The sequence below is a fragment of the Equus quagga genome, chromosome 12 (assembly GCF_021613505.1).
Source record: "Equus quagga isolate Etosha38 chromosome 12, UCLA_HA_Equagga_1.0, whole genome shotgun sequence".
Classification (NCBI taxonomy): Eukaryota; Metazoa; Chordata; class Mammalia; order Perissodactyla; family Equidae; genus Equus; species Equus quagga.
The window spans coordinates 62,988,724-63,004,597 of NC_060278.1; the positions used below are offsets into that span (position 1 = coordinate 62,988,724).

Genomic DNA, 15,874 nt, shown 5'->3' on the forward strand with positions numbered 1-15,874 from the left:
CTGCAGGCGGCCCAGTGTTTCGTTGGTTCGAATCCTGGGCGCGGACATGGCACTGCTCGTCAGACCACGCTGAGGCAGCGTCCCACATGCCACAACTAGAAGAACCCACAACGAAGAATACATAACTATGTACCGGGGGGCTTTGGGGAGAAAAAGGAAAAAATAAAATCTTAAAAAAAAACAAACAAAAAACTGAGAGACCTGTAAGATGCAGGCTCCATTTGAGGTGCAGTTTCTGTGGAAACTCCAAGACAATAGGGAGGCAAAAAAGGATGCTCAAAGGATCGGAAGTCTTTGACATCTACAACTACAGCAAACATCAAACACAACCTAACTCCTAGCCACGTAAACATGAAGCCTCACACTGAAGGTCCATTTACTTTAGTTCCTACATCAAGTCTGACTTTCAACAAAAAATTACAAGGCATGCTAAAGGCAAGAAAAAAGCGTAGTCTGACACAAAGCAAGCATGAGACCCCACTCAGATATGGCAAAGAGTTTGCAATTATCAGACTGGGAGTTTAAAATACCTATGATTAAGATGCTAGGGCTTGGGGCTGGCCCCATGGCCGAGTGGTTAAGTTCACGCGCTCCCCTTCGGTGGCCTGGGGTTTCGCTGGTTTGGATCCTGGGCGCGGACATGGCACCGCTTGTCAGGCCACGCTGAGCCGGGATCCCACATGCCACAACTAGAAGGACCCACAACTAAAATATACAACTACGTACTGGGGAGATTTGGGGAAAAAAAGAAGAAGAAAAAAAACTCTTAAAAAAAAAAATGTTTGACAAAGATGCAAAAGCAATTCAATAGAGTAAGAATAGTCTTTCCGGGGCTGGCCCAGTGGCATAGTAGTTAAGTTCACGTGCTCTGCTTCAACAGCCTGGGGTTCACTGGTTTGGACCCCAGGCACAGACCTACACACTGCTCATCAAGCCACACTGTGGCGGCATCCCACATACAAAAAAAAAAAAGAGGAAGATTGGCAACAGATGTTAGCTCAGAGCCAATGTTCTTTACCAAAAACAAAAAAAGGAATATTCTTTTCAACAAATGGTGTTAGAACAATCAAACATCAATACACGGAAAAAGAAAAAGATCTCAACCTAAACCTCACATCTTACACAAAAATTAACTCAAAATTTATCATCGATTTAAATACAAAACATAAAACTAGGGGCCGACCCTGTGGCATAGTGGTTGAGTAAGGCTCTGCTTTGGCAGCCCAGATTCGTGGGTTTGGATCACAGGCACAGAGCTATGCCGCTCACTGGCCATGCTGTGGTAGTGACCCACAGGTGAAGTGGATGAAGACTGGCACAGCTGTCAGCTCAGGGCTCATCTTCCTCAAGCAAAAGGAAAAGGAAGATTGGTAACAGATGTTAGCTCAGGGCTGATCCTCCTCAGGAAAAAAACCACCCATAAAACTATAATACTTTTAGAAGAAAACATAGGGGGATATCTTGATGACTTGAAGTTAGATGAGTTCTTAGATGAGACACAAAAACTAAAATCCATACAAGACACACAGGATTTCAGCAAAATTAAAACCTTTCACTGGGGGCCAGCCCCACAGCCGAGTGGCTGGGTTCACGTGCTCCTCTTCGGTGGCCCAGGGTTTCGCTGGTTCGGATCCTGGGTGCGGACATAGCACCACTCGTCAGGCCATGCTGAGGCAGAGTCCCACATGCCACAACTAGAGGGACCCACAACTAAAATATGCAACTATATGCTGGGGGGACTTGGGGAGGAAAAAGCAGAGAAAAAAAAACCTTTCACTGTATGAAGGATACTGGTCAAAGAAGGAAAAGACAAGCCAAAGACTGGGAAAATCTTGCAAACCACATATCCAATAAAGGACTTGCAAAGAGAATGTACAAAGAACTATTAAAACTAAACAGTTAGGAGGCCGGTTCTGTGGTATAGTGGTTAAGTTCAGTGTCCTCAGCTTCAGCAGCCCAGGTTCTGGGGTTCAGATCCAGGGCACGGACCTACACCACTCATCACGCCATGCTGTGGTGGGTGACCCACATACAACATAGAGGAAGACTGGCATGGATGTTAGCTCAGGGCTAATCTTCCTCAAGGAAAAAAAGAGGAAGACTGGCAACAGATATTAGCTCAAGGTTGATCTTCCTCACCAAAAATCCACAAAACACTAAACAGAAAACAACCGCATTTGTTTTAAAAAAACTTCAAAAGACTGGAACAGACACACTTCCAAAGAAGATATATGGGTGGCAAATAAGCACATAAAAAGATGCTCAACATCATGAAAATTAAAACTGCAATGAGATTTCACTACACATCTATTAGGATAGGTAAAATTAGGGCCGGCCCCATGGCCAAGTGGTTGGGTTTGCGCGCTCTGCTTCGGTGGCCTGGGGTTCACGGGTTCGGATCCTGGGTGCAGACATGGCACCACTCATCAGGCCATGCTGAGGTGGCGTCCCACGTGCCACAACTAGAAGGACATACAACTAAAATATACAACTACGTACTGGGGGGCTTTGGAGAGAAGAGGAAAAATAAATAATTTCTTTATACAAAAGAATAGCTAAAATTAAAAAAAAAAAATTTTTAATCCCAATACCCAGAGCTGGCAAGGAGAGCAAATGAAACCCTCATACATTGCTGGTGGAAATGCAAAATGGTAGAGCCACTTTGGAAAGAAAAGAGTTTCTTAACAAATTAGGCACAGACTTAGCATATGACCCAAGAATCTCACATCATAGTGTTTGCCCTAGGAAAAAGGAAAACGTGTTCACACAAAACCTGTATACAAATGTTTCTAGCAGCTGTATTCATAATTGTGAAAAACTAGAAACAATCCTAATGTCCTCCAACAGGTGAATTTGGAATTCTACTCATAAATAAAAAGGAAAAAGTTATTAATACACGCAACAATATAAATACTGAGAGAAGGAAGCCAGTTTGGAAAGGATACAGGCTGTAAGATTCCATTTATTTGACATTATGGAAAAATGCAAAACTACAGGGTCAGAGAACAGATCAGTGGTGGCAGGAGTCAGGGTACAAAAGGGCAGCAGTGTTCTTTGGATGATGACACTTTTCTGTATTCTCATTGTGGTGACAGTTACACAAATCTAGAAGCATGTTAAGACTCTTAGAACTGTACACACATGCAAAACTCAATTTTAGTGTATGCAATTTTTTTTTTAAAGGGAGGGAGGTCATCTTCCACCAAGTTCTGCCTTTAGCCCCGTAAGAGAAACCTCTCTGGAGGCAAGAGAACACCAAGATCTGCCTGCCATCCTGGAATGGGAAAAACAGAGTAAAACACAGATTGAATTTCAGTAACTATCTTGCTGCAGGTATATAGACACTAAGGCGTTTATACCTAGTTTTATTAAAGAAAATAATTTAACTTTACCTCTGAGGATCTGGGATGATTAACTTCCCCAAGGGTCTCAGCCTCACTCCCTCCGAGCAGCACTGGTGTGGAATGCTGGTCCACGAAGCTGCAGTTTCCTTCATCCCGAAGCAGCAGCCCAGGCCGCAGTCCCTGCAGTCTCAGGAACGTGAGGACAGGATCCCCCCATTAAGTGCAGGTGGGTGGGTCACCTCCCCCAGGGAGGCCAATGTGAAGGAACGAGGAGGCATGTGGGTGCAGATACATCTTGAGAGAGACAAACAGGGCAGTGAGGACTAGTAAGCTGGATTCCTCTCTCTGAGAGCTCGTGCTGGAGCAAGCAGGGAGGCAGGCAGAGCAGAGACTCTTGACTGAACGCTGCTGGACAACTCCCACACTTGAGTGTGAGCCCCCATATCCCCTGTCATCAGAAAAATGCTATTATTAGTCAGAGAGCCACCGGGAGCTCCAGAAGTTGGCTAGCTGGGGCATTTGATTCTCTATTGAGGCTAGAAAATTCCAGAAGAGAATTCACATAAACACTAACTTTTTTTTTTCTTTTCTAAAATGTTTGAGATCCTGGGCAAGTGGCTATCACTACCCTGAAAAAAATGATGACTGCTCTTAAAATAGCATGTCACTGTGAAAGCTCCCTATTCACATATCATTAGCAAGCACAGACCAGAAGTTCTGCAGAAGGAGCTGCTGCTGCTTGCTCCAGTGTTCTCACTTCTGGAAGAACAATGCTGTCAAGATATCCAGGAAGAGAGGCTGACGGCCTAAGGGCATCATCTTACTTTTCATCATAAAAAATAAGCAAATGTTTAATGGACACAGTCTTGCTAATCACTAAAGAAACCCAAATAAAAATAAAGTTTTTCACAGCAGGGCACAGTTGAGATAGATTCCATCTGTCTGGCACGCTGGGGTCAAGGGTTGGGCACACAGACCCTCCAGCACCCTCCACAGGGGGAGCCAGCAAAGAAGTTCTGATCAGAGACCCCTGTGTGCACTCACGCCACTAGCAACGTGAGGAGGCAGGGACAGGACTCAAGGAACGAAGGAAGGTGTATGCATTTATCCAGAGAGAAAAGAAACGGGGAGGCTGAAATTCACAGAATGCTATTAAAAGCCCCTGATTGCTCAGAAAAAAATCAAAAGCCTAACAAAAGGGAAACACCTCAGCATAACATGGTCTCTATTTTCAACAGTAATGAAAACTGACAAACACATAAACCTCATCAACACAGAAACACTTTATTTAAAAAAAATACTGAAATTAGTGGAACAAAGCAAAAGTCTAGCACACGCACAAGTTTCAACTTCACAAAATACAGGTGTACACACTGAAGGAAATGAGGACAGAACCTGCAGGGTTGTGATAAGGTCTTGGTTAATATATTCCTTTCCTGTAATTTACCTAAGTTTATAATTTTTTGAAGTATTCGCATATTTTGCTGTTCTGAGTACTTTCTTTTTGCAGGACAATCATTGCAATTTATTTTTATTTTTAGTCAAGTGATTTTAAAGGTTGAAGGAGAAAAATAAAAAGGGCCCTGGAAGATTTTCCTAACACTCCACTCCCAGGCGTGCAGGTCCTGAGGTCTCTCCTCCCTGTGGATACTCAGAGCCACAAGTAAACGTCTCCACCTCTCACCTGCCAGTGGGGTGCTTGCTTGTACTGAACAATCTCTTGATAAGACAAAACTAGTATTTCTCGAGCACTCATCACACACTGGACACATTCCTAGGCACTCAGGAATTTAGCCGTGTAAAGGAGGCACTATTACCATCTCCGTATTAAAGGCAAGGACATTGAGACACAGAGAAGTAATTTGCTCAAAGTCCCAGAGCTGGTAAGTGACACATACTGAGGTCTAACTCTAGAGTTCTAACTACCAACCTCTACATCTTGCCTCATGCCTACCAACAGCATGTGAACATACAATGTAGTTTTAAACATTAAAAAGAAAAGCTTTTCTATGAATAGGTGCAGGAATCCCAAATCCAGAATATATGGGAAAATGTCTCTTCTAGCTCCAAACCACACGAGAAAGTCCTGCTGTTATGCCAGAATTTTCTATGAGTAAACCTAATTATATAGAAAGAACATTAACTTGAATAGTCCCCAAAATTAAAAAGCAATACTTCAGCCAACCATTCCATGTCCCAAGCCATTTCTGTTCATCTGTTACGAAACACTGAGGCACTTTCTCTTCACCAGAACCAGGGTGTAACCTTTCTTGTTTCATGTTGGCTATCAAGAAAATAAGAGAATAAAACCACACAGCCTATAAAATCTAATCAGAAAACTGTAAGAACACTTCACTCCCTTCTCAGTACTATCCGAACTTCCAACTGAAACCCCAGCCATGTGACGAGCCGCCTGAAGGTGCACACACACTGTGCATCTTCTTTGCTCTCTACACATATTTAAAAGTCCACAGAATCCAACAAAGAACTGAATATTTTGAGTTTCTACTTCTAAAGAATGAGCCCACTGTGAAGGTCAGTGTCAACACAAACAACACAAGCTCAAGAAACCAGGCCACCAGGAAATCACTGTATTTTGCTATTGCAGTTGCTACTGAAGTCCATGCCAAACAAAATAAACTAAAATGTTACAATCCTGGGCTAACGCAAAGCTTTCCCTGAGTCAAGTGGGACTAAAGACTTAGGATGGAACCATTTCCACGTCTGCCACATCTGGGGCTCAAGATCTAACGAGACTTGATGCACTGCCACAAAAGTTTTCCAACGTGGCAGTGAGTGGTGGCCCCAGGGAGGAGAGGAGCCCAGGAGCATCAGCCACTGCAAGTTCTATAAAACACACCTGTTCCTGGTGGTCCCTGCAAGCATTCAGGCTAAAAATCAACCCCACCCTGACCCATCCCGGAACTGAACCCATCACAGGAAAGTGACAAATAAAAATGGCAAGCAATAGGATATATTGGAGTATATGAGGAAGCCATTTGGTATAAACCTAATTCAGCCTGACTTTGTTTTTCCAAAAGGGCCTGACTGTGGCCATTGAGCATGCATTGTATATCTGCTTAGACATTTTGAGATAAAGGTGCAACTTCCCTCTCCCTCCCAATGTTGGCATCTCCTTAAAGATTAAGCATCTTGGGGCTGGCCCCGTGGCCGAGTGGTTAAGTTCGAGTGCTCCGCTGCAGGCGGCACAGTGATTCGTCAGTTCGAATCCTGGGCGCAGACATGGCACTGCTCATCAAACCACGCTGAGGCAGCGTCCCACATGTCACAACTAGAAGGACCCACAACTAAGAATATACAACTACGTACCGGGGGGCTTTGGGGAAAAAGAGGAAAAAAATAAAATCTTAATTAAAAAAAAAAAAAGGATTAAGCATTTTTCTTTAGGCTGAGAACTGACTGCAGTGCTCATCTGTGACCGCCCAGCTCGAGGCAACAGACCTGCCAGCCTGCTGGGTTCACCGAGACAGCAGGCCTATCTCCTGTTTCCATCAATCGCTGTGCTGACAGAGCAGCCTCGTGACTATTGTAAAAGGGACATTTGAGTCCTATGTGAAACATACTCTTTGAGGGTATATAACCACCCTGTATACCCCCACTTCTTTGGAGTGCTCTGTTCCTTTGTGGAAAGACTCTCCTGGGTTATAATCCTCAGATTTAAGCTCAGAATAAACTCACCCAAATTTTCATTTATAGACTGGTTATGGATTATTTTCGTCGACAAAAGAAATCTGGGAGGAAGTGCTGAGAGTCAGGAAGCAGAGGAGCCTGGTTACACACCTGTCCTTCATTGGAACATGAACTCAGAGTTGTCTGCTTAAAGGGAACTGGCTATTTGAATGATTCTAGCATAAATTTTTTTTTTAAAGCTCTCCTATTTTAAGTCAGAGAACATCAGAGTTTTATGGTACCTTAAGTTGTCTTGTCCGTTATCTTAATGGATTTGGGAAAACCATTCTCACTTGACAAACAAGGAAAATTAGGCACAGATATCTGGAGCCCAGAGACACTTCAAGAAATAGACAGTCCTAAAAACCATCCATACAGAGGCAAGACTGGGTGAGGGCCTCATACCCACCCAATCTTCTTCATGCACACCTGGACATTCCCTATGCTCGTCCCATAAGGACATTCTGGAGCCATCACTGGCTAAAAATCAGGCTTCCACTCCCTGAGGCAAGGAACACAGAGGAAGAGCACTTCAGGTTGGTAGAAGTGAAGACAGAACTATGTCTTCCAGTCTGGAATATGTCGAATTGGAAATACCTATGAGGGATGGAGGTGGAAATGGCAGAGGCAGATGGGTATCTGGCCTGGAGTGTAGATGTCAGCACGACAGACTGAAAAAACTTTACATATGAAGCTACCAGAAGGACTGTCTTCTTTTTTCCCACCTCTTCAGACAACACAGAGAAAATACCATATTTCATCAAATCCAAGATGCTACTGATTCTAAGAGAAATGACTAAGAAAAACTGCTGTCAAAATCTAACACAGTGCTAAGACAGCAACGATTTTAAGATGCATCCCAATTTCAGACATATGACAAGATGTAAAAAAGATGCATTTTATAATAAATAAAAGCCAGTAAGCTTTTTATTGATAGTGGGTACTTAGAGTGCAGTGAATACAGGGTGGACATTTGTTTTTGTAACTTTTTTTTTTTTGAGGAAGATTAGCCCTGAGCTAACATCTGCTGCCAATCCTCCTCTTTTTGCTGAGGAAGGCTGGCCCTGAGCTAAGATCTGTGCCCATCCTCCTCTACTTTATATGTGGGACGCCTAACACAGCATGGCTTGCCAGGCAGTGCCATGTCCGCACCTGGAATCCGAACCAGCGAACCCCAGGCCACCAAAGCAGAACGTGCAAACTTAACTGCTGCCCCACTGGGCCAGCCCCTTTCTTTGTGCTTCTTGACCTTGAAATGTGTGAAGAGTATGGAGGCCAGTTATTTTGTAGAATGTTGCACAAATGGAATTTGCCTGCTGTCTTCACATACTGAGATCCAGATTATGAAGGGACACGCGGGTGCAGTGGTGTCCTTCTCTGTACCTCTTATCAGGAGGCACGTGATATCTCCTGTTAACTTTGATCACTTAGTTAAGATGGCATCTACAGCACAGTAGTCACCTTTTATGAGAATCTGAATTACGATAATTTTAAGTAGTAAAAGCTATAAATACCAAACTCTTGTTTTATGCATAAAATCCGAAATAATGAAAATTCAAAGAGATTTTAAAATGTATCAAGAATGGCTTAATTTTAATGCCATGCAGCAATGTGAACTACCAACTATTTTCCATTCTTTTGCCACAGAGCAGCGCCTGCCTAAGTCTGAATTATGCAGGGCCCCTACACACAGCCCTGTGAGGCAGTGTTCCGAGGAGAGCTACCAGCAGTGAGAACAGGCCACGGGCGCAGACTGTGGGATTCAGAAATTGGGCATCTATGTTTCTGGTCAAGAAGCGGGCAGGGGGACAAACTTGCCTGTCACTTCCCATCATTTGGGTCCCGGGAGAGCAGTGACCTCGAAGAAGCCCAACCACAAAAACAGTCCCCTGGACCCAGGGAGCTAACTGGCCAAGCTGCAGGGAGCCCTTAGAAAACAGCTCCCTGGGGCAGAAGGCTCCACCCTCCCTGCTGTCACCGGGACAACGAGCTCTCAGTTTCCTTCTCTACTCACTGGGGTGCAGGCATCGCCCGAGGTGCGGGGAGGAGTCTCATCTGTTGCAGTTCCTGCTGTCTCCCAAGCCGGGGCAGTGGGGATGCTGCCCACTTTGGCCGGGTTTTGTCCACCTCCACAAACACGCCCAGAGGCCAGGTGGACGGACAGTCCCAGCGCTTCCCTCCTCAGGACCCCTGAGGACAGGGCAAGTATCTGAATACAATGAGCTCTCCCTGGGGGGTGTGACAACCTGCCCCCTGCCAAAACTAAGCAGACTGCCTTGGTGATTTTTAAATAATTTATAACTATTTACAAAATTCCTGTGCCCTTGAAACTAACCTCCAAATCAGTGATTATTTCATTCTGTTACTTGATGCCATTCTTCTATTTATGGTTTGTTGCCATTTGTGACCCTGAGGGAGACCCCACAGGCTCCCGGGGTGAATGGCACTCCTAGGAGATCCAGTCCACCATCCCTCCACACAGGAACTGGTGGGGATTAGGGTTTGTTACAGACCCAATCCCAGCATCAGACTCGTCTTTTAAAACTGTTATTTCCACAGGCAGACGCAAGCACAAAGCCCACAGAAGGCAAAGGGTGACTCAGGAAGCCACTGAGACTCTTGCTTACAAATGGAATTTGGGTTGACAATTCTCCAGTCACCCCTCACCTCACATGTCTAGGAAGATCATGTAAGTCACAGCTTCTTATCAGCCCTGAAAACTCATTTTTCTTTTTAAGATACAGAAATAATGTGGTTGATGAGGCACTGGGAACCCCATGTGCCGGGAGGCCCGGAATCTGCAGAGCCTGTCCAGACTCCAGCGCACGCCTCAGTGCCACATCCGTGACCCTGAGCACAGCCAGTCTCAGCACCAGTTTGTGGGATGGGGATAACGGCATGCCGCAGCTCAGCCGACTGCTGTTAGCGCTACAGGGCCAGCCCAGTGGCATAGTGGTTAAGTTCGCACACTCCACTTCAGAGGCCTGGGGTTCACGGGTTCAGATCCCAGGCATGGAGGTATACACCACTCATCAAGCCGTGCTGCAGCGGCGTCCCACACACAAAATAGAGGAAGATGGGCACGGATGCTACCTCAACAACAACCTTCCTCAAGCAAAAAGAGGAGGATTGGCAAGAGATGTTAGCCCAGTGCCAATCTTCCTCACCAAAAATAATAGTAATAATAATAATTAATAAATAAATAATTAAAAAATAAAAAAGAATTCATGGAAAGTGATGAGAATTTTAGGCTGGTTAATTTTAAAACTTCAGATGAGAAGCAGGCTCTGAGGAGCGGAATTTGCTTGCCCTTTGATGAGAGACAGTTGCATTTGTGAAGGAAATCTCCATGCCTCCCTCTCTGAGCCAAGAGAATGGGGGGATGGCCTTATCTCTGGAAACTCTTAATGGGGAAGGCAAGGACTTAAGTTGTTTACTGTCTAGCAAGCTCATGTAACTGACTCCCCCCCCAATCCTCTTTTGCCTTTAGCTGAGGATAATATTTAAGCGGTGACTTCTGCCATCTACTCAATCTGGTTTGATTTTTATCTAAAAGTTGTAGGACCGCCCAATGGCCGGGCCCTACTGGCACTGGTACCATTTTAACTTTTTTTTTTGTCTTGTAAAGAGAACTCACATACCTATGCCTTAAATTTAGCCTTACTCTCCACACAGGTTGGCAGCAGAAGCAGCAGCAGAAACGGCAGCAGCAACATGCCAGCAGCAGCTCTGCCTGCCCATGGGTTCTGTCCCCATGCCAGCGGCGGCAGCAGCGGCTCCTCCTGCCCGTGGGCCCCTGTCCCCACGCAGCAGCAGAAGCTTTGACTGCCCATGGGTCCTGTCCCCATGCTATTCTATACTATTCTCTAAATAAAAGAGCACCACTGCCAGATCTTAAGAGTCTAAGAAATCTTCCTTTCGACTCCTCGGCTCACCGACCCCGCATAAGAAAGCACTGAGAAGAGAGGCTGGCATGCAGTGAGTGCTCAATCAAAACTTTAAAATGGGCAGGCCCCAAGGCCAACTGGTTAAATTTGCGTGTTCCGCTTCGGTGGCCCAGGGTTCGGATCCTGGGCGCAGACACAGCACTGCTCATCATGCCATGCTGAGGCAGCAACCCACATAGCACAACTAGAAGGACCTACAACTAAAATATGCAACTATGTACTGGGGGTCTTGGGGAGAAAAACGCATAAAAAAAAAAGATCAGCAACCGTTGTTAGCTGAGGTGCCAATCTTTAAAAAAAAAACACAACTTTAAAACAAACACCAAGAGACTGGGGTTCCATTTCTGACAGTACCACAGCTGGTCCATGAGCCACGTATGGGGCCCAGGTACAGGGGACACATTACCTGTGAGGCGACCCACTGAAGCCCACCAGTGACCAGGCACCCAAAACCTCTCCTGGCCCCCACAAACCTGCCTCCGCGTGATGTGGATTAAGGCTGCCCCAGCTAGAGAAGCCCAAGGTGACCTGGCCTACATGCCAAACTATATGACCCAGTGGATTTTTTTATGGTATGAATTAGGGCTGCCCCAGGGAGAGAAGCCCAGGGCATCTTCACCCACATGCCGATCTATATGGCCAGATTCATATCTAAAGTTATATGACCATACAATAACCAGATCCCATCTGCACTGAAATCATTTAATGACTTTTTACATCATCTTTTCTTTTTTCAGTAAAAATAAGTCACATACCCATGCCTTATAAATTTACCCCTAACCCTCAACTCGGGGCAGCAGCAGGAGCTCTGCCTGCCCATGGGTCCTGTCCCCATGCTATTCCACACTATTCTCTAAATAAAATGAGCACTACTGCCAGATCTTGAGAGTCCAAGAAATCTTTCTTTTGACTCCTCAGCTCACCAACCCCGCATCACGCGGAGCAGCAGGGAAATGTGGGGCTTGTGGCAGATCTGGGGGAGCCTTCTCCCAGCCAGTGGGTGACTGGTTCAAATGGCCTGGAGGCCACCAGGGCGTTACTTCTCATTCTCAAAGAGAGCCAGAGAAGCCAAGCTCCCTCTCCCTGCAGATGTGAGCGACACAGCCACCACCATGACACTATGCAGAAGAGGAGCAGCCAGGGCCCTCAAGGCTGGCTCAGCCGCTGGAACGACATCCCGAAGCCTTACACTTTCCTTCTGAGACCTCCCTATTTGTTTAAGCCAAGGCTGAGCTGGGATTTCCATCACTGGCAGCTGAACGTTCTAACTGATGCATGTCTACAGATGTAAAATTCTCCACTGGAAACTTAAAAACCTGGAGATGGTGAAGAATGATTTCCCTTCAGGTCTTTAACAATGAATAACAATGTCTCACTTTGAGAAACTCCAACACACCAAAATCTTAACTCACTTAAGCAAAGCAGAGCCTAAAATAAAGAAACTGGGTTTTAAGAGCACACGTCACACCACAAAAGGATTTGCCAGTGTCCTCTCATGAAATACAAAACAGCAGTCAACACAATGCTGGTATATACCAGCACTTCTCAGACTTGAATGCAGCACAATGACCTGCAGGGCCTTGGTTTACTTGACAAACAAATGATTTCAACTAAAGGGAGACTACGCAACAATCTCTGAGAAACAAGAAGCCATTACCCCTTGAAGTCTAAGGAAGGACAATCCAGGATTGAGAGACGGAAAAGTGTAGCAAGGCAGCACCAGACACACTCTCCAACTTTCATCAAAAGAGGTTAAAAATACAGAACATGCTCCTGCGTCCCATGGTTCATAGACAATGACAGTCTGAATCTTTTGGTGGACTGTCACCAGGAAGCTCCAGGTTACCCGAAGGATGGGGGAGGCAAAGCGGCCTGCTACCTTCCGAATAGCTCCAGGTAGAGTCCAACCCAAAGCTTTGGCCTCCTGCTTGTGATTAACCAAATCTCTGGCCTTGAGCCTGAATTCCTAATTCGCACTTGAAGCCAGGGACTAAGCTAAACCCCAATCTGAAGTCCAGTGACAGCCACTGCCGCTCCACCTGGTACTACAGAACTGCGGAATCAGAGAGCAAAGGGCCGGAGCACTGGCAGCGCCCTCCCAGGCCGGAGGGCGCTTTCCCTCTTGTCAGGAGCCACACCACCACTGACCCCACCTCCGAAACTTCCAGCACGAGGCATGAGGTCGAGACACTGCTTTTCCCTCTTCCCACTAGACCTCTCTTGAGCCAGGGAAGGAGAGAGCAAGCTAGCAGTCACCTGCTCGTGGCAAGATCCAAGGGGGTGTCCAAGGTAGCAAGACCGTGATCAGAGGGATCTCTCACACGCCCCGAGTCTCAAACGCCAGCCAAAAAAAGAGGACCATCCGCCGACCAGCATCTAAAGCCGCCCATCGGAAACTGGCAGAATCTCAACACTTTGAGTACTCAGGGTTAGAACTTTGCAACTCTTGTATTACTCCATTGTCCACCACCAAGTGTTCTTAGACACAGAACAAAGGACACACTAACACTACGGGATTTACAACATGCTATCAGCAGATGAATATCAGTTCACTCACCTCCCAGCAGCCCTGCAAACCACCATGGATGGCATAAACATAAGTTAGAGAAAAACAGTTTTCCATCAAAGTTTATATAAACTCCTCAACTTAAAAAATGTTAAAATCCTAATTTTTCCTCTATAAAGTGTTCTCTTCCTATTGTGATGGTGTTAATGATGCGGGGTCAGTGAGCTGAGGAGTCAAAAAAAGATTTCTTGGACTCTCAAGGTCTGGGAGTAGTGCTCTTCTATTTAGAGAACAGTCTCAAATAGCATGGGGACAGGACCCACGGGCAGGAGGAGCCGCTGCTGGTGCTTCTGCTGCAAACATGGGCGGAGAATAAGGCTAAATTTAAGGCATAGGTATGTGAGTTATCTCTTTACAAGACAAAGGAAAGAATATGTAAAAAAAGTTAAAATGGTATCAGTGCCAGCAGGGTCCAGCCATTGGGCAGTCCCACAACTTTTAGATAAGAATCAAACCAGATTGAGTAAATGGCAGAAGTCACCGCTTAAATATTATCTTCAGCTAAAGACAAAGGAGGATGTTGGAGGGGGGTCAGTTACATGAGGTTGCTAGACAGTAAACAACTTAAGTTCTTGCCTTCCCCATTAAGCTTTTCCAGAGATAAGGCCATCCCCCCTTCCTCCTGGCTCAGAGAGGGAGGCATGGAGATTTCCTTCACAAATGCAACTGTCTCTCATCAAAGGGCAAGCAAATTCCACTCCTCAGAGCCTGCTTCTCATCTGAAGTTTTAAAATTAACCAGCCTAAAATCCTCATCATTAAATGTTATCTGAAGTTCAGGTTCTTTGGAGAAGGCTTATTTTCTCATTCTGCAAAAACCACTATCCTCTATTTGTTATTGAATCTGAACTCTATACAAACACATACATCCCACTTTATTACTCAATGTAGACCAGTTAAATATATATATATATATATATATATATATATATATATACATATTTTTTAGAAAGCTCAGCCCTGAGCTAACTGCTGCCAATCCTCCTCTTTTTGCTGAGGAAGGCTGGCCCTGAGCTAACATTCGTGCCCATCTTCCTCCACTTTATATGTGGGACGCCTACCACAGCATATCTTGCCAAGCAGTACCATGTCTGTACCAGGGATCCGAACCGGTGAACCCCAGCCCGCCAAAGCAGAACGTGCAAACTTAACGGCTGCATCGCGGGGCCGGCCCCACAGATCAGTTAAATTTTAATAGTTTAAACCACCTAAGAGATGATGTGAAAATCAAACAGAAAACGGACAGCACGGTGGCAGACTGCTTCGCCAACCATCCTCACATTTTCCTTTTAATATACACTCACTCTGGCGCGCAGTCCATTAAACTGCAAGGCTGTGTTCTGCTTAACGCACCAGTTCTAAGTATCTTCAATTTTTTTTAATAGTCTGCTTCTAAAAGTATTCTAACTCCAAAGTGAAAAAACTGGAAATTACAGCAAAGGCCACTCAAAAGAAACTCGCCATCACTCACAACCCCTCCCTCCTATTGAGTGTTGGTGGTGGGACCCTGAGCATCACTTGACCTTCTCCAAGCCCTGCAGAGTCACAGGTGTTTCTCCGAACCTCCTCCCTGCCGCACAGCTTGGCCTAAGTCTCCCACAGCACAAAGAAAGAAGCCACGCTTCTTCACTTCCACCCTGTGCAAACACGCAGCCTCCACAGCGCTCCTAACAAGGCAGCGTTAACAACCAGGGCACGATTCTTGAGCGTGAGACACCCACGAGACTGGACAGACGCCTACATGGGCTTTGTGACCCAGCACGCCGCCTGGAAGAGGCGGTTCTGCCAAACAACCAGTACAGGAGATAAAACTCGTAACAGACTTTTCTGCCCCAGAGAGGGGCGTCTTACCTGAAACAACGTTTCCCAGTGCAAACTCGTAATGCAACAAAAACAGCAGGCACGACCTAAACAGTTTCTGCATAGTGGGATCAATCTGCGAAATAATTCCACTACTCAGAGACCTGGGCCTCGCATTTTGCAGGTGACAAGGGAAGCGTGAGGGGACCTGGCGGCGCCTGGGGGACAGTCCGCCCTGCGGTACCCACGACCGCCGCGCTCCCGGCCCACTGCCCGGCCTCCACGTTATCCACGAAAAGCACCCCTCGGACCCCGGGTCGCACGCCAGGAGCTTAACGCCCACGTTAGCCCAGGGACGAAAAGTGCCCACTCCGTTCCAGTGCACCGAGCCCTCGGAAGCGGCCGCTGTCGTTGGACCGGTTTTAAACGCGCAGTCAAGCAGCCGGAGCCCCGCGGGCACGTGGTTTTAAAGGGCACCAGCCCTCCAGGGAGACGGACGAGGAGGGAGACAATCGGACAGCGGACCTG

At 46.1% G+C, this 15,874-nt stretch overlaps 1 protein-coding gene across 2 annotated transcripts in view; it reads right to left on the reverse strand.

The window, feature by feature from the left end:
- The window catches only part of NINL (ninein like), a 133,883-nt gene extending 118,450 nt beyond the window's left edge, over positions 1-15,433 (reverse strand). Inside the window, exon 1 of one of the 2 annotated variants that reach the window (XM_046678534.1) lies at positions 15,398-15,433. The gene's annotated coding sequence lies outside the window, so the exon portion shown is untranslated. Of the gene's footprint in view, positions 1-3,392; positions 3,637-15,397 lie in introns of those variants that run through there. The other variant, XM_046678533.1, reaches the window with a different exon arrangement.
- Between the last annotated feature and the right edge of the window lie 441 nt (positions 15,434-15,874).